Raw genomic sequence first — 26,119 nt, forward strand, 5'->3', positions numbered from 1 at the left:
AATTTGCTTGTTTGTTTCTGAGATTCTTCAGTAGTTGTATATCGGATCACTCTTGTAACTCTATTGTAAATCTGTCAACCCCCTCACTTAAACTGCTGTCCTTTTTCTTGTTTTCTGTTCTTACAGTTTAAATCTGTATTCTACATTGTATTAGGTTCATTGACTCCAGTGTCTGCTATACCACAGCACAGTACCTTTATACAGTTTTTCACTTGCAGCCTTTTAATGTAAATAAATAAAATATAGAAAATAAATAACATCTGACTACATGTCATTCTTTGTTTGTTTTCCTCATCTTCTAAGTTTAGTTACCTTAATACAGGTCCTTCAGCTGCTCTTTTGTTCTTTTTTATTTCTACTTGTATATCATCAACATTGATCAAAATGATCTGAAGTAGTTGACTTCATTCTTTCTGCACATATGGTTATATGGATCCGATTCGGATCCGAGCCAGCAAAACTTTTCAAGTATCAGCTCCGAGCTCCAAGCCCCTCCCCTACCTATATTACATCACTTCCTCCTATCTAGCTCCAGATCTAGTTTGCCGCTCTGAGTCAGCATCGTGGTCTCTGAGCTCCTAGCTAGTTGGTAAGGTTTTTGGTCCTTTGTTGCTAATTGCTGAGTGTGAATATCTTCCCTTTTTCCTCCCTTACATCGCGTTTGGTCGTGTTAGTTTAAAAAAAATATATATATAATATATATATATAGTTATTAATTTAAGTGTTTGTGTAGTATTGTGTTACTGGTTCCCGCCTAGGCCCAATCCCTGTTAAGTGTGTGTGTGTGTGGGCCCTAGGGCTTTTTCTGTCTTTACTATGACTGAGCAGCCTAAAGTTCTCTTTAAAAAGTGCACAGAGTGTGGTCATAAGCTTTCTCCAGCCAATGGCCACACTCTGTGTGTTCTATGTTTAGGGGTTGCCCATCTGTCTGCATCCTGCGACATTTGTTCGGGTTTTAACCCTAGGGCGTTGAAGGATCGTCGGGCTAAGCTTGTGGCTAAAGGTCTGCTACCAGTTTCTGCCCTGGAGTCTGCCTCGGTTTCCTCCCCAGCTGGTGACTCTGTGCAGGCAGGGACTCAACCTCCCACCAGGCCTGTTTCCTCAGAGTCGTCTCAGAGAGGTAGGGACAAGAGAGAGAAGGAGAGGCGCCATAAAGAGAGGGACAGGCCCAGAAAAAGGTCTCCGGACAGGGCAGTCCTTCTCCAGCCCCTCTTCTAAGGTACCCAGGTCTCGTTCTCCTCGGCTCCGCTCTCCCAGTTTCTCACCAGAGCCGACGGAGCCATCGGAGCCGAGGCACTCCCCTGTGATCCGACCCAGACCCGAGTCAGTCGCTTCCTCCAGATCGACTCGTAGTGTATCTGAACTTGATATGGACAGGCTTATGAGGAGGATCATCCAGAACCAGATTCAGATGAGGGTCTTATCAGGGCCCTTTCCCATTGGTGAGGGTCCTCCTTCTACTATGTTCCACCCTATTGCTCCTTCCCAGATCCAACCCGACACTTCGGGGTTCTCGGGTCCGAGACCTTTCAGAGCTTGTAGGGTCAGCGCCGATGGTTTTCGTTTCCTCGACGCCGGCCGTCACCTTGAGTTCCTTGGATCCGATCTCGGATCCAGAGGACTCTCGGAGCTGTGGTCAGGGAGTCGGACCCGAGGGTCGAGATATCGCTCTTTCAGATCCCACCTTCGGTGCCCGGACTACCCCGCTGTCGGCTCCGTTCCCTGCTTCGGTGCCGGGGAGAGCCTCTTTCTTACGTTCTACAGAGGTGTGCTCTCCATCGGCATTCGGGGCAGTGGAAAGGGTCCTCTCCCAGGGGTTGAGACCTCAGCTCACATCCTCGGATCCCACCCAGACCCCTCTGATTTTGGGAGTCACACTGGAGAGGAACCTCGTAAGCGCAAGTGCAAAAGGAGGCACTTGGACTCCCCTGAGTCCATTACCACTGATACGGACTTGGATGAAGGAGAGGGTTCCCCCAGATCACCTACCGAGGACGTCTCATTTGGAGACATTATGGAGATCCTCCGCCAAAGAGGAGGTTGGTCAGCCCCCAAACCCTCTGCGTATGAGTCCGTATTCCTGGAGGCCTTTGGCTCGGGCCCATCTACTTCCTGGGTCTCCCCTCCAGCTGACCCTTTGGTGGACCTCATCACCACTAGGACATGGAAGGATCCTGACACCATAGAGCCTGTACCCAAAAGGCCAGACAAAATTCTTTCCCCGCTGTCAGACAGGCAGGCATGGTCCAAGGGAGCCCCAGTAGACGCTTTGGTGGTTGCAGCTGCCACAAAGAAGGAACTGGCACAGGAGAGTTCCTCGGTCCATCCTCCAGACAAGGAGTCCAGGTCGATGGATCGTTTTGGAAAGCGCGTTTACTCATCAGCGACATTTTCTATCTGTGCGCTGAATTACTTGGCACGTCATCTGACTGCAGCGAAACCTTATATCGGAGCTAACTGAGTTGCCCCCGGAGTCTCTGTTGCAGCAGGACAAGCAGCCCTTTACCGTGAAGATGACTACACTGAAATCAGTGACTAATACCTCTATGCGTCTCCTCTCTCATGCCACGGAGGGAGCCAATAGAGCTGCTGGTACAGGCGTTGCCTTGAGGCGACATGCCTGGATCAGGCTGTATTTGCAGACCCCTTTAAGGCGTCTTTCATCAACGCTCCTTTCGATGGATCATCCCTCTTTGGGAAGACTGTACGTGACACACTAACCCAGAGTGAGAAGGACGGAAAGACTTTGTCAGCCGTCTGAATCCACTTCTCTAACCCCCAGAGGTCCTATTCCTGGAACCAAAAGGGTCAAAAGAAGATGTGGTTCCGGAAATCACAGTCCTTTTGTGACACTCAGGAATATTTGTCCCCCAGAGGCAGAGGGGGACAAGACTGATGCCGTCCTAGAGGCAGAGGGGGTCCCAGAAACTTCGGGTCTAGGGAACCTTTTTCCGACAGACCCGCTCAGCAACCCTGAGGGGCTGCCTGGCTGCCCTACTCTGGAAGCAGTCGGGGGAAGATTTTCCTTACATCCAGCGGCATGGGAGTCCATTACTGCAGACTGCTGGGTGTTAAACATCATATCCAGAGGATATTCTATCCCTTTCATTTCACATCCTATAACTCCAGCTCACCTTCCAGATGTTCCACCCGCTCACAGGGAGGCTGCAGCTTTAGAGGTTTCAAAGCTGCTACATAAACGAGCCATCAAGCCGGTCCCCCCAGATCAATCCGGATCAGGCATCTACTCCAGGTTCTTTTTAGTGCCAAAGAAGACGGGGGACCTCAGGCCCATTCTGGACCTGTCTGACCTCAGGCCCATTCTGGACCTGTCTGACCTCAGGCCCATTCTGGACCTGTCTGACCTCAGGCCCATTCTGGACCTGTCTGACCTCAGGCCCATTCTGGACCTGTCTGACCTCAGGCCCATTCTGGACCTGTCTGACCTCAGGCCCATTCTGGACCTGTCTGACCTCAGGCCCATTCTGGACCTGTCTGACCTCAGGCCCATTCTGGACCTGTCTGACCTCAGGCCCATTCTGGACCTGTCTGACCTCAGGCCCATTCTGGACCTGTCTGACCTCAGGCCCATTCTGGACCTGTCTGACCTCAGGCCCATTCTGGACCTGTCTGACCTCAGGCCCATTCTGGACCTGTCTGACCTCAACCTGTCGGTAGAGAAACAAAAATTCCGGATGGTCACTCTACAGTCCATTCTACGTTTCTGAGAGAATGCGACTGGATGTGCTCGTTAGACCTCCAGGACGCTTACTATCACATCAAGGTCCACAGGAGCTCCAGGAGGTTTCTCTACTTCCGGCTAGAGGCCAGTCACTTTCAATTCAGAGCCCAACCCTTTGGTCTCACCACAGCCCCCCAGGATGTTCACCAAGCATATGGCGGTCATAGCGGCTCACCTGAGACTTCAGAGTATTCAGGTATTCCCCTACCTAGACGACTGGCTCTTCGCTGCATCCACCAGAAGTCTCTTGTGTCAGGCCCTACACTACTTCCTCGGTCTGGCTCACAAGTTAGGCATCACAATCAATCTCAACAAGTCCCACCTGACTCTGGTTCAGATCATAGACTTCATCGGGGCACAGTTGGATTCGATTCAGTCAAAGATTTTTCTCACCCCGGAAAGGATAGGAAATCTCAGACTCCATATATCAGCGATCTTGGAGCACTGTGTAGACACAGCAGCCGATGTTCTCAGGGCCCTGGGTTCGATGGCAGCCGCAATCTCCCTCTTGCACGTCTTCACATGAGAGTCCTTCAGTGGACTCTGGCAGTTCAGTGGTCCTGGCTAGACCTTCCGATGAGTTTCCACATCCGAATCAATCAGACATGCAGAACGTTACTCCAGTGGTGGCTTCAATCAGCGGACATTTTTGCGGGGCGCAGCTTCCTAGCCCTTCTGGATCAAGCCACGGTGACCACGTACGCTTCCAAGCTCGGGTGGGGGGGGGCACTTCCTGGGAAGAACTGTCCAAGACACGTGGTCCCCTCCAGAGACCAAGCTACACATCATTGTCCTGGAAATGAGGGCAGTGCTTTTAGTGTTGAGAGCCTCCCATCCTGTCCTACCTCCAGGAACGGTAGCCATTCAGTCAGACAACGTGTCTGTAGTCTGGTATATAAATAAACAGGGAGGGACCCGATCCTACCCCCTTTGTCGTGAGGCCATGAGGGTTTGGGAGTGGGCCATATCCACCAGCCGGTTTCTCATAGCAACACATATCCCGGGTTACTCCAACATTCTAGCGGATAGTCTCAGCAGAGCAATTCTTCTTCCTTACGAGTGGTCTCTGAAACAGTCAGTGGCGGAGAAGATCTACCGTGTTTGGGGTCAACCTTGCTGCAATTTCTTCTCATCTCCTTTTAACGTGAAGTGCAGCAACTTCTTCGCTCTGATCCCCCATCCAGGGGATGTCCCCAGAGATGCTCTAGTCCATGCTTGGCCTCCCGGGCTACTGTATGCTTATCCCCCATTACCTCTTATTCCGAAGTTCCTTCAGAGAGCTTGCCGGCTGCAGTGCAAAGTCATTCTCATAGCTCCCTTCTGGCCGCGCCGTGTGGTTTCCCTTCCTATGGTTTCACCTGTTGGTTCCTCCATGGACTCTAGATCCATGTCCGGATTTAATTTCTCACCCGTCGGGTTTGCCCCTGCCCAACCTGGACAGTCTCAAGCTGACTGCTTGACTGCTTCACTTCCCATGATCATCAGGACTCCCGGACTTTCGTCCCCTGTTAAGAATATTCTGGTAGCTTTTCTTAAAACCTCCACTAGGAAACTTTACAATAGCAAGTGGAGACGTTTTTGCGTTTGGGCCTGTCAGCACAATCAGAGCCCGTTTACAGCCCCTGTTCCGGTCATATTGGATTTTTTGGCAGATCTTTTTCGGTCAGGCGCAAGTGCTTCCACCATCAAGGTTCAACTGGCTGCCATCTCCAATTTTCATGTAGGTGAAAATAAGGTAGCTCTGGCTTCTGCCAAACTATGTAAAGCCTTCCTGAAGGGCACTTTTTTATTGCAACCACCAGTTAAAGAAACAGTGCCCCCCTGGGATTTGGCTTTGGTCCTTTAGGCCTTGACTTCTCCCCCTTTCGAGCCAGCCGGTTCTGTTCTGATGAAGTTTTTGTCGTGGAAGACAGCATTCTTGGTCACCATCACTTCAGCTAAAAGAGTTTCAGAGTTGCAGGCCTTATACTCCTTGCCTCCCTGTTTGGTTTTCCACAAGGATAGGGTTTTGCTGCGTACGAACCCTTCTTTTCTTCCCAAAGTGTCTTCAGCAGCCATTATTAATCAATCTATAAATTTACCAGTCTTCTTCCCAAATTTTCAGAATAGAGGTGAATGTAAGCTTCATTTATTGGATGGTCCATAGACAGCTTAGTTTTTACCTCCATAGGACTAAACCCTTCCGGAAGTCGGATCAATTGTTTGTCTCCTTTTCGAAACCATTTTTGAGCAAAGCAGTTTCGAAAGTGTCCTTAGCAAGGTGGATCACTGCTTGTAATGCACAAGTTTATAAGGACAAAGGTTTATCTCCTCCTGGTGTACTGAAGGCTTATTCCACTAGAGCAATGGCCACGTCTCCAGCTTACTGGTCAAGAGTTCCATTAGATGATATCTGTGCAGCAACGACTTGGGACAATTCGCACACATTCATCTCTCATTATAAGTTGGATCTTATTTCTAGAGGGAGAGCATCCTTTGGCTCTGTGGTGCTCAGAAATATCCTTCCATAAGGGCCTCTCAGGAATACTCGAAGCTGGGGACTGTGTCCCATAGGTGCAGAAAGAATTAAGTCAACTACTTCAGATAAAGAAGTTATGTTCTTACCATAACGTTCCATCTGAGTAGTAGACTTCATTCTTCTGCACCTTCCCTCCCTCCGTCCCCCTCACTCTTCAGGGTCTCCTGTTTAGGGTTGTGGTTATGTTGCTTTTTAGTGACAGCAAACTCGATCTGGGGCTAGATAGGAGGAAGTGATGTAATATAGGTAGGGGAGGAGCTTGGAGCTCGGAGCTGATGCTTGAAAAGTTTTGCCGGCTCGGATCCAAATCGGATCCATATACCCATATGTGCAGAAGAATGAAGTCTACTACTAAGAGAGAACGTTATGGTAAGAACATAACTTCTTTTTATATATGATGTAATTATCCTTATAGCTGCTGCATACTTGAAATTGTTAGTATATTTAGTCCTGTAGTTTTTCTTAGATAGGTTCTCTGCAGTGGGTAGTACTAAGATGTATCTAACATGTGGTCTTTGACATAGCAGTTCTTTTTCCCATTTTTAGGAAACCTCCTCTTTGGTTGATGTCAACTTTTTCTGCATCTGTATTGGGGATTGTGGGCATTTCATTGGTCCCCAATTCTATCCAGTCACTGTCATGGATAGTCTTTTCTGGCATTTATTGTCCCATGTTTGAAGCCTAAGGTCTTTGTCAGCCTCCATGTTTTCTTGCAAATGTCAAATCACTAGTCAGGGCTATCGCTGGTACTGCCTGGAACCACACCATGATATTCATTGTCTCTGCCATTCTTAGAGCTTCAGCTGAGAGATTTTGTATTGACAAGTGAAGTTAAAGGCCTATATCCTTGACCTTTGTGTTGTTATGATGGGTTCATTTTGGAGGGCCTATTTGAAGGAACTCATCCAGCGGTTTGAAAATTGCCAGATACATGGTAACAGACCTAAATATTGTAAGCTTGGTTCATTTTCAAGCTTAGCTAATTTGTAGTGGACTGTTTTGTTCCATATGTCATTTTTCTCTAGCAGGAGGTTGTTATGCAGTTCAACTTTTTCATGCTGTTGGCAGGAGTGAGACTGTGACAGCTGAGTATTGGTTGCCACTATCCATTGTTTACAGGTGGTGTTGAAAATTTAACAAGCATGCATGGACTGGACCTTTGAGTCTCAGCTGTACATTCTGTACCTGAGTTTGAGACATCAGTATTGACTCCCATCCACTTTCCCCAGCACATTGACTGTGAATGTGGATAAGGTTTAGTCTGAAATGCTGATGATAGTGAGTATTTCTGAGATTTCTTAGTAAATATGCCTTTTTCACTTTTGTGTGAAAGACTGAGGACTTCTGGAATAGCAAACTGAAGTTGTGGTATGCATTTTCAGAAAGGGAGCTGAAGGACATGTGTCAGTTATAGAGGGGCACTGTTGGTCACAAGTGCTAGATAAAAGACTTCAATGTTTGTACCTCTTGTTCAAGAGGAGCAGTGCCAATTCCTTTCCACCTGTGGGACATTGAGTTCTCTCATTACCTTTCGCACAGAACTTGAAAGTATTGTGGGAGTGGAGTCAGTGCTGTATTCATGTTTTGTAGATCTGAAAAACACAAAAGGCAATAGGGTTTAAAAACATGTTTTGTAAAGACTAATATGTAAATGCCAAAAAGGCAAAAACTATAAACTAAAACCAAAATAAACAATGAAGTCACATAAAGCAGGAATCTCCCAAATCAACTTTATTGATATAAAAACGACAAAGTGCTTTCGCCATAACTTCTTTATGGCTTCATCAGAGTCGTAAAGAAATTATAATACGATGAGACCTTATAAAGGATACTAATTAATCAGCAACCAATCAGCTTGCTTGTTTTCAAATTTAAAATTGTGTCTATTAAAAAAATATATTTATGTTGTATGATAACATCATCTGAAACAACCATAAACACAAATATATTCATGTTAAACCTTTTGTTAAAACACCATTTAAAAGTTTATTTCATGTCTGTATGTTTAACATATAAGCTGCAGCTGTTTAAAAAAATATAAAACACTGTACTGTGGTATACATAATTGTATAGATTTATAACTCTCGATCATTAATAATGAAAATGTAAAATCAGTAGTTTGCAATAAATTTGTCATATCATTGCTGCTCTTTGTTTCAAAATAGGTGTTAATGATATAAAATCATTCAACCCAGGTTTACAAGTAGCATTTAATCTCAGTTGCCACTTGCACTCCCTTGCTTCTAATTCAAGATTTATATTACCCCCTCCTTCGCTTGTGTATATTTTGTCAATAATAAAAAATACAAATCTTTTGTAGTTTGGCCATTCTAGTGTATGCATATACAAAGCATTGTGCATATTTTTTATTTTTCACATCCCTGAGATGTTCAGTGACCCAGACACAGTTTTCATATGGTCTTTCCGACATAGAAACTTGGACACGAGGTTCATGTGGCTAAGTATACTGCCATATTTGTATTACAATTACATCGGCCGATGGTACGGACATAACCACTGACCGAGACATAGGGACCATCATTGATGTTTTTGCAGATCTTACAAGCACCACGTTTGTACATGATGATTTGTATGCTTTTTTAGACCTGGATTCTCCCTCTAAAATATTCTTGATATTCCTGCCCATACTATAAACTACCTTGGGTCTGGGTCCTATTCTCTCCTTCATCTCATTAGCAAAATTCAAATCCCATAACCTGGTAATACAAGCCACTAAATTAGGCGTTTCTTGGTTGTATTGTAAAACTAGGACATTGTTAGTCATTTTGGGGCGGATGACATTATGGTTGGTGTTAAGTACTTTCAAAATGGGATTAAATAAAGTTCCTCTCTTCTTGAATATTTCCCTTTTAATATTAATGAGTAACTTCATTAGGGTATCCCCTGTTCCTGAACATCCCTATCAAAAAGTATATTTCTTTCTGAAATAATTCATTAGCACTAATAAGATATGAAAGTCTGACCATCTGCCCTTTTATAATACTTTTCCTGTGATGTTTTGGGTGGCAACTGTCATAGTGAAGCAAAGTGTTAGAATATGTTTCCTTCCTGTAGATAGTGCTTATCAACGTCTCATTGATATCATCCTTAAGTAGATGAATATCCAAAAATCTATTTCACTGTTATGCCATTTGTGTGTACATTTAAGGAAAGTTGTGGTGTTAAGATATTCAAGGAATTTCAAAGCATCATTTTCCTTTCCTCACCATAAAATTGATATGTCATCCAAGAATCTGACATACAGTAAAATATTGGCCATAAAGGCAGGGGAAAACACATGGCGTCTCTCCCATTCCAGTAATACCAAATCGCAAACACTGAGGCACATTTGGCCCCCATGGCTACACCTACCACCTAGTGAAAAAATTCTCCTTCAAGCATCGTAAAATTGTTGATCAAAACCATTTCCATAAATTCCATCAACGAATTGCATTTGTCATTACCAGTCTTGTTACATGCCAAAAGACTATCATAAAAGCGGTCACTTCCCTCCTTGTGTGGTATCACTGTTAATCACATCTACAGTAAGGAAAGAATATTTGATGTTATGTTGTCCCCATCTCACCTTCGTTCTTGCTGGTTAGGGTCGGAGCTGATCCTCGCCTCCGACTCTGCCGTTTTACTAGAGCTCGAGAGCCTATACTGGCTCGAGGCTAACCCCTGTCCCAACATGCCTAGTGGTAGCTACCCAAATCTTGTTTGCCGCTTGCAGCGTCGAGATTGCGACTACTGGCTCAGGCTAAGTACTTCGTTTTTTTGTATATTGCTATTTTACTTTTTAGGGTTATTAGCAGCTAATTACCTATGTGGTGTCTGTTTTAGATGTTCATCGTGTTTCACTGCTGCAGTCATTACACTTGGGTTATCCTGCCATCAGGCGGTCCCGCAGTCGGCCAGAGTTCCAAAGTCTTGGTCTGGCGTCGGTTGCTTTCGCTTCTTCCCTTACATCAGTGCGCCAGGGGTATATAAGATGCAGCCGACGCCATTTTCTTCAGTCTTTCTTGTCGCGCGGTGCCCGAAGCAAAAGCAGTTCGCAAGTGCCGGTTGGCCGACTCCTGAGATTTTCAAATTCGAATTTCAGAACCGAAGTCTTCAATAAAGCTAAGTACCCCATTGGGAAACTTTTTCTTGCCTCAGACCGATGTCAGTAAAAGTTAATAATTGTATTTCTTGTGGGAAGCAAATACCTCATAAGGATTTTCATTCTTACTGTATTCCATGCCTAGGCCCAGACCACGACATCACTAGTTGTCGGTTTTGTGCTAGATTTAACAAACACACCATTAAACTTCGGTTTGATTTTGCTCAGCATTATTTTGGCCGAAAGTTCAATTACACCATGCCGTTGGAACAACCGATGACCGGAATGCACAAAAACGCAAAGACAAGGATAAGAACAGGTATCCAAGGTCCAAAACCGACGACGAAGCCTCTTCTAGGCCAGTCGCTGGTTCGCTGTGAGGCGCTTTCGAAGCCCCTGCCACCCGCTACCTCAGAGCCACAGGCCGCCTCCGACTCCCACGTGGAGACTGCTAGGCCTCTGGAAATTCAAGGTATTAGGCCAACGGAAATTAACCCCTCAAATGGGTCCAGAGCCACTAAGCAGGCATCGGCTTCTGAGGGTGTTTTCAGACCTTCACAGCTTACCATCAAAACAACAACCAAGTCTAAAACTCCATTAAAGACAAAGAAACAAGTACAGCATTCTCCTGGACAGGCCTCCATGCCTAAGAAACAGATGCTCAAAATGGCCGAAGACCTAATTACTCTGATCAGGGGTTCCCATCCCCCTCCTGATAAAAGGCCTAGGCAGGATACAGACTATGATTCCTCTGACCAGGTTTCTATTTCTTCTGATTCCTCTTCATACCAGGGATACTCTTTACCCCCTATGAGAACTCTGATGCTGAAGAATCAATCCCTTCAGCTTCTCCTCCTGAGGATTACTCTTTTGGGGAAACTTTACATACCATGAGGGAGCATTTCCATTGGGAGAGCCAGGATTATTCAGAATCCAAGAAAAGGCTCAGAGATTTTCTTTTATTGCCTCAACACAGACCCCTCACTATTCCGCCTGTGTTAGATATTGTGGATGATGTGTTCTCTGAATCCAGTATACCCCCTGATTCTTTGCCCCCAGCACCAGTCAAGCCAGATGGGTACTATAGAGTCCCTGACTCTTATAAATTTCTTTATAAAAATCTTGCTGCTGACCCTGAAGCTATTTCACAGGGTCCCAAAGGGGTTAAGGCCTCCACTGCTAAAAATCCAGTTCCCTTTGACAGGGATTCTAGAACATCGGATAGATGGGGGAAGAAAGTTTACACTTCTGCAACTTTAGCAGTAAGGGCCTTAAATTGCCAGTTCCACATGCTTAAATACCAACAATATTTAATGTCTTTGCTTAAACAGAAAATGTTTACTAGCTCAGAAGGTCCTGACTACAAGGAAATGCAGGATTTATTGCATGCAGCTGAACAAGTGGGAAAACATACTCTGCAATGTGGTTTTGATTCATTAGAGGCTTCTTGTAGAGCCGCAGTTGCAGGATCTGTGATTCAAAGGCATGTTTGGTTAAAAGAACAAAGTTTACCTGATCATGTTAAGGCCAAATTATTGGAAGCTCCTTTACAGCATATCTTGTTTGATGTTAAGGCCGAAGAGGTATTAAAGAAAATGGAGGATAAAGCAAAATCTATGCAAACAGTGAAGGATTTCTTACAGGTACAGCCTCCTAGATTTAGCAGAAATTGGCCTTCTAAAAATTGGTCCTTTCCAGTGTCAGACAGACCACAAAGAGGCAGATACAGACGCCCAAGAGGCAGATGTCAGCCCCGAGGCTCTTACAGACCATGACAGTGGGGTGCTTCAACCCCAAAAGGAGGAGAAGACAAGTCACAACCTTACAGGAAACAGTCCCAATGACTTCCCCTTTCAAATGCCAAGCTCTTACATTTTGGCAGCTCCCTTAGGGGGGAAACTAGCACTTTTTTCACAAAACTGGCATATAATCACCCAAGACAAATGGGTACTGAATATTGTGTCTCAAGGTTACAGGTTCCATTTTCACACTCTACCAAGGCCGAAAGGAATGCCAGACCTGCTACAAAATCAATGGGCAGAGGCACAAAAGCAAATTACAGCCCTCATGGACATGAGAGCTATTCAAAAAGTGCCAGAACAGGAACAAGGATTTTACTCGAGATTTTTCTTGGTCTCCAGAAAGGACAAAGCTTGGAGACCCATGCTGGACCTATCTGTTCTAAACACTTACCCGGATATTCCAAAATTCACAATGTTGACACTACAGCAACCTCTTCCCATGCTGGGCAAGAAGGCTTGGCTTGTTACTTTGGACCTCAAAGAGGCATACCTGCATGTCCCAATCAGACAAAATTGCAGAAGATACCTGAGATTCATAGCTGGCACAATGCATTACCAATTCTCTGCACTGCCCTTTGGATTATCTACTGTGCCCAGGGTCTTCACAAAATGCCTGGCACCAGTAATTGCATTTTGCAGACAAAAAGGAATTCAAATATGTCCTTACTTGGATGACTGCCTTATTCAAGCAGAGAGCAAGGACATTCTACTAAAGCATCTGGCGTTTGTAAAAAGATTACTAATTGGCCTAGGGTACACAGTAAATGAAAAGAAGTCAAAACTAGTGCCCTCACAAGAGATAATATTCCTGGGTGCAAGCTTAAATACAACTGCCCAGATGGCTTATCTCACGCCAGACAAGCAAAGGCAACTGACTCAGTATTTTCATTTGATGGCAACAAAAACCCAACTCCCTGCAAGAAAAATTCTGCAGGCCTTGGGGTTCATGGCGTCCTGCATACTACTAATACCATATGCCAGACTGCATATGAGAAAGTTACAATGGTATCTAAAAAGTGGCTGGACTCAACACTGTCATAGTTTGGAAACAATAATACCACTCATTCCCTGCCTACAACAGGAGTTTCGATGGTGGGCACAGGCATGTCACCACAACAAGGGACAGCCTTTCACTTTACCCACAGCCAGGCAGACACTAACAACAGATGCATCGGATTACGCCTGGGGAGCACACATGGCAGGAAAATGTATCCAGGGCAAGTGGACCACAGACCAAATGCATCTCCACATCAATCAAAAAGAGATGCTAGCTGTACAAAATGCCCTGACAGCTTTCAAGGACTTTCTGCATCCAGGACAACTGCTACTAAAGACGGACAACACCACAGTTATGTGGTACATAAACAAGCAAGGGGGCACACATTCCTATCCCCTATGCAGACAAGCTATGACTTTGTGGAACACAGCACTGACCTATCAAGTTCATTTGCAAGCACAATTCCTGCCAGGAAAGAAAAATACTCTGGCAGACGACTTAAGCAGAAACATCATGGATCCTCACGAGTGGAAATTAAATCCACAAGTATTCGGCATGATAACTCAGAAATGGGGGTGCCCAGACATAGATCTCTTTGCCTCCCCTCTGAACTGCCAACTACAGAAATTCTGCACAAGGACTTACCACACACAAGCATAGAAAGTGGACGCTCTTTCATTCAGCTGGAAAACACTAAAAGTTTATGCCTTCCCACCACTACCTCTCCTTTTAAAGGTACACCTAAAAGCCAGACTAGAGAGGCCAAAAATGATCCTGATTGCTCCGGAATGGCCACACCAGCACTGGTACCCAGTCTTAAAGAACTTGGCTCAAGGCCCAGCATGGATTTTACCTCAAATGTGTCATCTTCTGACTCAGCAAAACAGTCAGATCCTGCACAGCCAGCTCAAAACCTTAAATCTGGCTACATGGCAGATTACTTAGCCAAGCAGTCAACACCTCTTTCTAAAGCTGTTATGGATGTCATTTTGGAGGCCAGGAGGCCCAGCACCAGGAAATCTTATTCAGAAAAGTGGAAAAGATTCTGCACCTGGAACCAGGCTCAAGGCCTTGACCCTCTTGTTCCAAATATTCCTCAGATATTACAATACTTAACTGAGATGCTGGACAAAGGCCTATCCTTTTCATCTATTAAGATCCACGCCTCTGCCATTTCAGCTCATTACAACACGAATCCTCCTATTTACTCTCATCCATTACTAAGGCAATACCTCAGAGGGGCTAAAAACATAAGACCACCCCGGAGAGCACCAACACCAGCTTGGGACCTCAGCTTTGTCTTGGAAAAACTAACTTTACCACCTTTTGAGCCAGCCAATTCAGCAGAATTAAAATTTTTGTCATGGAAAACTGCACTGCTTCTGGCAATAACTTCAGCACGAAGAGTCCTGGAGTTACAGGCACTAATGGCAGTGGAACCTTTCATCATTTTTCATCAAGACAGGGTTTCCTTAAGAACAAACCCTACATTTATGCCAAAGGTGGTATCCAGTGTGGCTCTTAACCAAACTATTCACTTGCCAACTTTTTATCCAAATTCCCAGAATAAAGGGTAGAGACTTCTGCACTCATTGGACATACACAGGCAGTTATGTTTCTACTTGGACAAAACAAAAGCTTTCAGGAAAACTGAGCAACTGTTTGTAGCATATGATGCAGGATCACAGGGAAAGGCTATCTCAAAGCAGACTATTTCAAAGTGGATAGGTCACTGTATCCGTTTCTGTTACACACAACATGGAAAAACTGTGCCTAACAACATTAGGCCACATTCTACCTGGGCAACAGCCACTTCAGCAGCCTTTCTTAGAGGAGTACCAACCAAGGATATTTTGGAAGCTGCAACTTGGAGTTCAGTGCACACCTTTACCAAACATTACCACTTGCTTCTTTACTCTAAATCCAGAGCTGGCTTTGCCACTGCAGTGCTGCAGGGCCTCGTAGCCACTCCAAATCCTTTATAGACCCAGCCACCCAACCTCAGCTTTGGGATTCAACCCAAGTGTAATGACTGCAGCAGTGAAACACGATGAACATAGTACAGTTTTGTACCTACCATAAATGTAGATGTTCGAGTGTATTCACTGCTGCAGTCCAGGTTACCCTACCTCCATCCCCACTTTCTTTGCTGGGACTTATCTATACCTTTCTATCCTATACAACCTATGTGGTGTATTTGTAACTGAAGGTATTGTTTTTATTTCTTATGTATGTTTTATTAGCAATATGTATTGCCTACCTATTTTGGGGCACCTGACATCTGGGGCAAGAAAAACTGAAGAAAATGACGTTGGCTGCATCTTATATACCCCTGGCGCACTGACGTCAGGGAAGAAGTGACAGCAACCGACGCCAGACCAAGACTTTGGAACTCTGGCCGACTGCGGGACCGCCTGACGGCAGGATAACCCAAGTGTAATGACTGCAGCAGTGAATACACTCGAACATCTACATTTATGGTAGGTACAAAACTGTACTTTCTTGTTACAACCTCCTGACATTCCTCAACTGTTTTTTCTTGGTTTTTCATGGCCGTCGTTTTCTTAGGCCTTGCTTTCCCCTTGAGCCCTTTTAACTTAGAGGGTTCTTCTCTTCTTTCCCTCTTTCTTTGTGACATCTCAGAAACAATAAACAGCTTGGAAGCCAAACCTCGAAAATTCTTCAAAAAACACCACAAAAATTCAAAGGAAGACACAGGAGTGGCTTTATTCCATCTTTATTCTTCCGTCTCTTTCTTTGTGAGCAGTTGTTTAAGTTAGAGGCTTTCCTGTTGGGGGAGTGGCCGTTTTACTTAGAGCTTCTCCCCCTTTTTCCTTCCTTTTCCAAAAAAAAAAAGGAAAAAAAGTTTCCGTCTTTTGTGGTAGTGTTTGTAGTTCAGTTTTTGCTAACCGTTACAGCTTTGTTTTTGCTGTTTGTGTTTTCTGGCATCCAGCATGTCTAAAGAGTCAAAACCCTCTGGCTTTAAGAAGTCTGACTCGTGTTGCCAAAAAATATCCCTTACGAATGGGCACATGAGTTGTGTTTACTGTTTAGGAGCTGTTCACCTGCAGGACTCATGCTCTGTCTGTCATGCTTTCAGTTCCAGAGTCCTGCAGGAGAGAAAAAAGCAAACTGATTTTGCATGGCCTTCTTTAGAACCCTCAAGATTCAAAAAAAGACAGGGGACTGGAGACTGGAGACCCATTTTGGATCTTAGCAAGCTAAACAAATCAGTAAAAAAAGGCGAAGTTCCGGATGGTAACACTGCAGTCCATCCTTCCCTTTTTGGGACAGAACAATTGGATGTGCTCCATCGATCTCAAAGATGCGTACTGCCACATAAAAATAGAAAGGCGATCCAGGAGATTCCTACAATTCCGGCTGGGAGCCAGTCATTATCAGTTCAGAGCTCTGCCTTTTGGTCTCACCACAGCTGTTCAAGTGTATGGCAGTGGTCACGGCTCACCTGAGACATCTAGGATTCCAGATGTTTCTATATCTAGACGACTGTCTTCTCACTGCCACCACCGAGCATCAAGTAATCAAAGCACGGGACTGCACAATTCAAACCTGTTCCCAGCTAGGCATCACCATAAACTACGAAAAGTCTGCCTTGTTGCCTTGTCAGTCTATTACCGTCATAGGGGCAGACTTAGATATAAGAGCCATGATAGCAAAGCTGCATCAAGACAGGGTGCCAGCCATTTGTTAGCAAGTTTCATTCCGCATGAAAAAGACAAGAGTTCGGGCAAGAGAGGTATTGAAGGTCTTGGGCTCACTGGCCGCAGCAATTAATGTTAAGTTGTCTTTCTCGCCTTCATTCTTGCTGGTTGGGATCGGCTCCGACTCGGCCGTCTTCTAAGGCTCGAGAGCTGTTTACTGGCTTGAGGCCTCCCCATATCCCATGATGCCTGGCGCTAGATACCCAGATCTCATTTGCCGCTTCTGCTGCAAGGTTGTCTTACTGGCTGAGGTAGTATATTTTGTTGTTATCGTTTTTTTGATAAAAAAACTAGTAGGATTTAGTGTAGTTTGTTAATTGTAGTATATATATCTTTCTTCAGGTTTCTTTAAGTATATATCTTTCCCTTACCTGAATCCCCTTCCCTTCAGAAAACTCGTTTTAGTTAGAGAGTCCCCCCCCCCCTCTTTTCTGAAGTAGCCGTTTAAGTTAGAGGCTATTTTTCCTGTTAAAAAAAAAAAAAAAAAAAAAAAAAAAAAGAATAATTCATAGTTAGTATTTGCTTAGTTTAGTCTATTTGTTGTTGTTGTTAGACTAGTGTGTGTATCCTTGTCTGTTTTTGGGTGTGGTAACTTTGTGTGTGTGGGTAATAGTTATTATACTCAAATTGTTATAGTTGTGTATTGTGTTGGTATTCCCTTCTTTAGGTATGTCCAAGGATACCAAGGTGTCCGGATTCAAGAAGTGTGATTCATGCTGTCGAAAGATGTCTCTGACAGATGGTCACACTTCTTGTGTCTATTGTCTCGGCGCCGTGTACCTGCAGGACTCTTGCTCGGTTTGCCATGCTTTCAGTCCAAGAGTCATGCAGGAGCGTAGGAATAAGTAAATTCTACGGGGTTTGCTTAAACCCGAGGAGTGACTGGCTAAGGCTCAGCCTGTGAAGTCCTCCAAGCCACCTAAACCTTCGACTCCCAGTTCGGAGCCGTCATTAGGTGAAGCTGTTAATTCTGTCTCGGTTCCGGCCGGAACCGATGTGCCTGCCTCTCAGTCGGTTCTGACACGCACTTCGTAACCATCTGGGAGTCTAAAGAGATCTAGATCTCCCTTCCTGGATTCGATACACTTTGCTCTGAGGTCTCCTCTGCTCCAATCGGAGCGCAGTCATCGGTCCTCCCACTCTTCTCGGTCATCGAGATTGTCAGATCACGACTTGGAGAGAGTGGTCAGCAGGCTTTTGAAATCGCAGGCCCTAGAAAAAATGTCCAACCCCCCTCAACAGGGTTCGGCTCCGTCCTTGTCTGCAGTCATTCCTCCTCCGACTCCTCCCTTGAGTTTGGAGCCGGAGTTCGTTGTGGTTCGAGTCGTGGAACCGTCGGCACCGATACCCTCTCCTTCGGTTCCGTCATCGGCTCCGATCACTTCCTTGGTACCGTCCTTGGAGGGATATGGGCGCCGAAACTCCATCGTTGGCTCCGAGGGGGCAAGTGGCATCGGACCCTTGTCCGACCCCGTTCTCCCCCTCGGAGCTTCAGCGCAGGTGAGCTCGGCTCCTACATCGGCTTCGGAGCCATCCCCCTCGGTGTGGAGAGGGATTCTGATCACTTTGAAACCGGAACCTTCTCAGCATCTGAGCAGGGACGCCTTTGAGGTCATGAGGAGTGTGCTGGCCCCTGAGTCAGCCCCACGATCATCCCCTTCGGCTCCTCTCACTATGGTGCCTGCGCCTGCCTGTGCCCCTCCTCCAGACTCCAGGCGTGGGGAACCAACGCTCCAGGGCACCCCTTTGGGTGTATCTTCCACTTCCAAGGCCTCCCCTGATCATTCAGAGGAGCCACCTCATAAGAGGAAATGCAAGAGGAAGCATGTTGACTCACCTGAGTCTGTCACATCACATACCGACTTAGAGGATTCGGAAGGGTCCCCGAGGTCCCCCTCTGAAGATGTCTCATTATCAGACATCCTTGAGATGCTTAGGCAGAGGGGGAACTGGTCTACCCTTAGCCCTTCCGAGGATGAGTCGGTATTCCTGGATGCGTTTGGATCCCGACCTTCCACCTCCTGGGTGTCTCCGCCTTTCGACCCACTCATGTCTGTGGTGGCTCGGAAGGCATGGTCAGCTCCAGTCATAGTGGAACCGACCCCTAGAAGACCTGCAGAATTCATAACTGCACCACAAGACAAACAGTTTTTGACCAAAGGTGTTCCCGTTGATGCCATGGTGGTAGCGGTGGCCACAAAGAAGGAGTTGGCTGAAACTTCTTCATCTGTCCATCCCCCTAACAAAGAGTCCATGGACAGATATGGGAAGCAGATGTTCTCTTCAGTGACTTTCTCCATGAAGTCTCTGAATTATTTGTGCCACTTTACCCATCTTCAAAGGGATCTCCTTAAAGAGCTCAGAGATACCCTCCAAGATCCATCAGCTGAGGGGACCCAGGCTGAGGCAGCCTCCCAGCTGGCGACTCTTAATTCAGTGGTAAACTCCTCCATGAGGCTCATTTCTTATGCAGCCGGTGGTGTAATTAGAGCCGCAGGTACAGGCATAGTCCTAAGGCACGCCTGGATGCGGCTTTGTAACTTTGCGGAACTTTTCAGAGCGTCTTTCACCAACACCCCTTTTGATGGTTCCTCTCTCTTTGGATCGCAGGTGAAGGACACCCTTACCCGGTGTGAGCAGGAAGGCAAGACTCTCTCTGCTGTGGGAGTCCATTTTTCCACTCCTTCCAGACCATATCCCAAGGGTCAGAAGAGTGGAAAGATGTGGTTCCGGAAATCCCAGGGAGCCATGCCGGACACATGTGGTGAGTTCCCATCCAGGGGCAGAGGAGGGAACAATAACGGATGCTGCCCTCGTGGCAGAGGGGGTCTGAAAAACCAGGGCAGCAGAGAATCCTTCTCTGACAAGCCCTTCCAGCATCCCTGAAGGGTTGCCTGGCTGCCTACCTCTGGAGGCAGTCGGGGGAAGATTATCGCTGTACCCAAGAGCCTGGCAAGACATCACACAAGACAAATGGGTACAGTCTGTTCTATCCGGAGGCTACAGAAGTCCCTTTGTTCGCACTCCCTTGTTGTCAAACAAGTCCCTTCCAGATGTTCCACCCAATCTAAGGTATCAAGCAGTTCAAGAAGTTTCAAAACTGCTAAGAAAAAGGGCTATCCAGTAAGTCCCAGCAGACCAGCAAGGATCCGGAATTTACTCAAGATTCTTTTTGGTACCAAAAAAGACAGGGGACTGAAGACCCATTCTGGATATCAGCAGACTAAACAGGTCTGTACAAAGAACGAAGTTTCGAATGGTCACGCTACAGTCCATTTTACCCTTTCTGGGTCAGGACAATTGGATGTGCTCCATAGATCTTCAGGATGCGTGCTACCACATCAAAATGGACAGGTGCTGCAGAAGATTCCTTCGCTTCCGGCTGGGAGCCAGCCATTATCAGGTCAGAGCTCTGCCCTTAGGTCTCACCACAGCCCCCAGGGTGTTCACCAAATGTATGGCAGTAGTTACCGCTCACTTGAGATGGCAAGGATTCCAGGTGTTTCCATATCTAGATGACTGGCTCCTCACTGCTACCACCAGGCATTACCTTCTGCGAACCAGAGACTACACTATCCAGACTTACTCCAGACTAGGTATTACAATAAATTTCGAAAAATCTGCATTGTCGCCCTGTCAGTCTATCATCTTTATAGGCGCAAATTTAAATACAAAAGACAGGTCAGCCAGCCTTCCACCAGACAGGGTGTTAGTCATTCGCCGACATGTACAGGTCTTGTTAGGATGCAAAAGAGTTCAAGCCAGGTTCGTCCTCCAAACCCTGGGTCTCATGGCAGCAGCGATCATTCTTGTCCCTCTGGCTCGTTTTCACATGAGGATCCTCCAGTGGCTTCTTTTCACCCATTGGTCCTTCCAGCAGCTTCCCATGTCTCACATGATTATTATCACAGAAGCATGCAAAAACACCTTGGGTGGTGGATGGTTTCCACATCAGTGCCCCAGGGCAGACCATTTGTACTTCTCCCTCCGGTTACTATGGTGACCACGGATGCCTCACTGATTGGGTGGGGGGGGGCATTATCAGGGCAGAACAGTCCAGGGCACCTGGCAACCTCAAGAGTACCATCTGCACATAAACATCTTGGAGATGAGGGCCGTGCTTTTAGCATTGCAAGCTCTTCAGGATTCTCTTCCTACCGGGACCATTGCAATTCAAACGGACAATATGTCAGTCGTGTGGCACATCAACAAGCAGGGCGCAACCAGGTCTTACCCCCCTATGTCGAGAAGCACTCAGACTCTGGCAGTGGGCGATCTCTTCCCAACGATTTCTGACCGCAACGCACATCCCTGGGAGATCCAACGTCATAGCAGACAGGCTGAGCAGAGCAATTCTCATGCCTCACGAGTGGTCTCTGAATCAGGTAGTGGCGGACCAAATCTTCCGCAAATGGGGGCAACCTTGCTGCGACCTCTTTGCCACCCCCTTTAACAGCAAGTGCAGCAATTTCTTCTCTCTCCTTCCACTTCTGGGACATTTCCCCAGAGACGCTCTAGTCCACGATTGGCCTCAGGGACATCTGTATGCATTCCCTCCCTTTCCCCTAATCCCCAAGCTGATACAGAAAGCTACCATTTTGGGCTGCAAAATGATCTTCATTGCTCCTTACTGGCCTCGACAAATATGGTTCCCATTCCTGCATCATCATCTTCTCGAGCAGCCTTGGACTCTGGACCCAGTTCCAGACCTTCTGATCCATCAATCGGGCGGGCTGCACCATTCCCTACAATCTCTCCAGCTCACAGCTTGGTTGCTCCACTTCCAACCTTAGCCAAGCTTCCTGATATCTCCCACTCTGTGCGTGAAATCATTTTATCATCGCACAAGTCTGCCACTAGAAAAATGTACGCTAGTAAGTGGAAACATTTTTCTTCCTGGGCAGAGGCTAAGAGTATAGACCCCTTTTCAGCCCCTGTACACCACATCTTGGAATTTCTTGCGGAACTCTTTCATGCTGGGTCCGCTTCCGCTACAATTAGAGTTCAGTTAGCTGCAATTTCTAATTTTCACATTGGACTGTCGGAAAGTAATATAATGTCTCATAAGCTTTGCAAAGCTTTTCTGAAAGGGACTACTCTGCTCAGGCCCCCAGTGAGAGATCCTCCACCTCTGTGGGATCTGAATTTGATTCTAGCTTCTCTAATTTTGCCCCCCTTTGAACCTGCAGCTTCTTGTTCTTTGAAGTTTTTATCTTGGAAAATCCTCTTTCTGGTAGCGATTACTTCTGCCAGAAGAGTTTCGGAACTCCAGGCTCTTTGTATCCGTCCTCTGTACCTAGTGTTCCACAATGACAGGGTTGCTCTCGGGACTAATCCTTCCTAAGGTCTCTTCTGATAATAACTTGAATCAGTCCATTGATCTTCCTGTGTTTTTTTCCCAACCACTCCAACAGGGCAGAATATAAGTTGCATCAGTTAGATGTTCACAGGCAACTGCGCTTTTATTTGCATAGGACTAAGGACATCAGAAAATCGGACCAGCTTTTCCTTTCTTATGCTGAGGGTAAACAAGGTCTACCAGTCTCAAAAGTAACCTTATCCAGGTGGTTGACTTCTATCATCACATTTATCTATCAGCTAAGAAATAAAGAATTGCCTGTTAAACCTAAAGGTCACTCCACCAGAGCATTAGCCACTTCTGTGGCTTTTCAGGCTAGGTTGCCCATGGAATCTATTTGTGCAGCAGCCACATGGGCAAACCCTCATACTTTCATTTCGCATTATAAGTTGGACGTGGTTTCCAGGGGCAGAGCTGATTTTGGTTCCACTGTTCTGAAGAGTTTGTTCCAATGAGCCACCCAGGATTTTAGGTGCTAGGGACGCTGTCCCAACCAGCAAGAATGAAGGCGAGATAGACAACTTAACATAAAGAAGTTATGTACCTACCATAATGTTCCATGTTAGTTGTCTCCTCTCACCTTCTTTCTTGCATCCCACCCTCCATCCCCCTATCCTATTAGACCAAGAAGAGTTCTGTATGGTTTTTCACTGGCTGAGTCTTCTCTGGCTATTCCTCTCTACCTGGTAGTCTCTATGGTAGGGTTTATCTATTATAGGATAGGATTCTTTCCTTTTTATGTCTGCAGTTAGATTTACCAAATGAGATCTGGGTGTCTTAACGCCAGGCATCATGGGATATGGGGAGGCCTCGAGCCAGTAAACAGCTCTTGAGCTTTAGAAGATGGCCGAGTCGGAGTCGAGGATCGGCTCCGAACCTAACCAGCAAGAAAGAAGGCGAGAGGAGACAACTAACATGGAACGTTATGGTAGGTACATAACTTCTTTCTCTAGTCCATATGGCTCGCTTCCACATGAGACTTCTGCAGTGGCTTCTTTTTGCTCAGTGGTCTTTCCAGGATTTACCAATGTCACACATGATCTCGCTCACAGAATCCTGCAAAAAGGACTTAGTATGGTGGCTTGTCTCCCCCCAGGTGACTCTGGGCAGACCCTTTCTAAACCCCCATCGAGTAGCCATAGTGACCACGGACGCCTTCTAAATAGGGGTGGGGGGGCATTATCTGGGATAGACTGTCCAAGGAATGTGGCAAACACACAAGTACCACTTGCACATCAGTATTCTAGAGATGAGAGCGGTGCTTCTGGCGTTGCAAGCACTTCACGACTCTCTACCTACCAGAACTATTGCAATTCAGACAATATGTCAGTGGTATGGTACATCAGCAAACAGGGTGGGACCAGATCTTTCCCCTTGTGTCGGGAGCCCCTTCGAGTATGGCAATGGGTGATGTCTTCCCAACGTTTTCTGATTGCGACGCACATTCCCGGGAAATCCAGTGTGATAGTGGACAGGCTCAGCAGGGTTATCCTCATGCCTCACAAGTAGTCCCTGAAGCAAGAAGTTCCGGACTTGATTTTTCGCAAATGGGGCCAGCCATGCTGCGATCTTTTTCCTCTCCCCTCAACAACAAATGCAACAGCTGCTTTGTCTTAGTCCCCCCACCGGGGCAGTCACCCAGGGATGCACTTGTTCACGACTGGCCTCCGGGACTACTTTATGCCTTTCCACCTTTTCCTCTGATCCCAAAGGTACTTCAGAAAGCAAAGTTGCTGGGTTGCAAACTCATCCTCATTGCTCCTTACTGGCCTCGTCAGATATGGTTTCCGTTTCTCTGCCATCATCTTCAAGTGGAACCTTAGATACTGGACCCATTTCCGGACCTCCTGATGCATCAGTCGAGCGTGCTCCATCCCTCCCTCCAAACTCTCAAACTGACTGCTTGGTTTCTCCACTTCCAGTCTTAGCCAGGCTCCCCAACATTTCCCTGGCAGTACAGCACATCCTGGTGTCCTCTCACAAACCCACTACCAGAAAGATTTACACTAGCAAATGGAAGAGGTTCCCTTACTGGGCAAAGAATAATGATATTGATCCTTTCACTGCTCCTGTTCATTAGATTCTTGATTTCCTTGCCAAAATGTTCGAACGAGGGGCAGCTACCATTAGGGTCCAAATGGCTGCCATCTCCAATTTTCATGTGTGAGAGTTGGGCTCTAACATCATGTCCCATAAACTGTGCGAAGCATTCTTACGAGATACAACTCTTTTACGGCCCCCGGTAAGAGAAATCTGCCTCCCCCTGGACCTAAACTTTGTTTTAGCCTCTCTGGTTCTTCCACCCTTTGAACCAGCAGTATTTTGTCCCCTGAAATTTCTGTCTTGCAAAAACCCTTTTCTTGGTTGCCATCACCTCAGCTAGACGGGTTTCTGAATTACACGCCTTATCTATTCGGCCGCCGTATCTCATCTGTCACAAATATAGAGTCTCTCAGAACCAATCCCTCTTTCTTGCCAAATTTGTATTCAGAGTATAATTTAAATCAGTCCATTGAGCTTCCTGTATTCTTCCCAGTTATGGTAACAAGGCAGAGTATAGACTCCACCAATTGGATGTTCATAGACAATTATGCTTTTATTTACACAGGACCAAAGACTTTAGAAAATCAGATCAGTTGTTTGTATCCTTTGCTGTCAATAAACAAGGTTCTCCAGTTTCAAAAGTGACCTTATCTAAGTGGCTGTCAGACACAATCAGCTATACTTATGATTTGCGTAAAAAAAAAGCTTCCAGGGAAAGCCAGAGGACACTCAACCAGAGCCTTAGCTGCCTCTGTTGCTTTCCAAGCTAAATTGCCTTTAGGTTCAATCTGTGCAGCAGCAACATGGGCAAATCCTCATACCTTTATCACTCATTACAAAGTGGATGTGGTCTCCCGGAACAGGGCATCCTTTGGTTCCATGTTCCTGAAGAATTTGTTTCGGTGAGCCACCCAAGAACAAGGTGCTGGGGACATGGTCCCAACCAGCAAGAATGAAGGCGAGATGAGGACAGCATAACATAAAGAAGTTATGTACCTACCATAACATTCCATGTTTGTTGTCCTTCATCTTGCCTTCCTTCTAGCATCCCCCCCCCCTTCCTCCTTCCTGGAGGATCAAGAGGAGTTCTTTCATTGGTTACACTGGCTGAGTTTCCTGTTGACATATTAGGTTAGTTGACCCTGTGTTGTTCCTGTTTTCCTCCTTAACTTTACATGTGGATTGTCCCTTTTTACACAAGTTTTTCCTTTTGTGTAAGAGCTTAGTAAAAATTTGCATTTGATTTTATGGTCTAGTGTGGGCTATCACAAACGAGATCTGGGTAGGTACCACTAGGCATGTTGGGATAGGGGTTAGCCTCGAGCTAGTATAAACTCTCGAGCTATAGTAAAATGGCAGAGTACCTAACCAGCATACCTCCCAACCGTACCGAATTTCTCGATTTTTTACCGAGTTTTGGGATCCAAATAATGGGGTGCCATGATTCCCGAGTGGCACCCTTTCATTTCTGATCCCCCCCCCCAAACATTTTATTTAATTTTTTTTTCGTGCTTTTGGAGATGACGTCATCACATGCGCGATGACGTCAGCTCCGTCGGGGCTACCAGCCTGTCGGAATTAAGCTTAAGGGCTTACATTTTGGGTTCATTTTTGAAGGCATTGTATTCTGGCACTCGAGAATCTTTGTTTTGGATGCATTCTGGCTGCAGCTGCTGCACTCAAGGGTCGAGAAGGTTGGTAAGGTTTATTTTGACTGGCTTGGACACACTAGAAGGTAAGGTTTTATTTTGAATAGGCAGCCTGGACTTGCGAGCGGGAAAGGATTTGTGCTTGTAAGGATTTTCAGACTTTGGAAATTGCAAGTCTGTTGATA

The 26,119-nt window shown here is 46.0% G+C and overlaps 1 protein-coding gene across 1 annotated transcript in view; it reads left to right on the forward strand.

Annotated features, from left to right (window-relative positions):
* The window catches only part of PHF1 (PHD finger protein 1), a 2,051,426-nt gene that overhangs the window by 268,419 nt on the left and 1,756,888 nt on the right, over positions 1 to 26,119 (forward strand). The gene's annotated exons all lie outside the window — the stretch shown is intronic.

This window comes from Protopterus annectens, chromosome 9.part0 (genome assembly GCF_019279795.1).
Source record: "Protopterus annectens isolate FY-2018-M chromosome 9.part0, PAN1.0, whole genome shotgun sequence".
Classification (NCBI taxonomy): Eukaryota; Metazoa; Chordata; order Ceratodontiformes; family Protopteridae; genus Protopterus; species Protopterus annectens.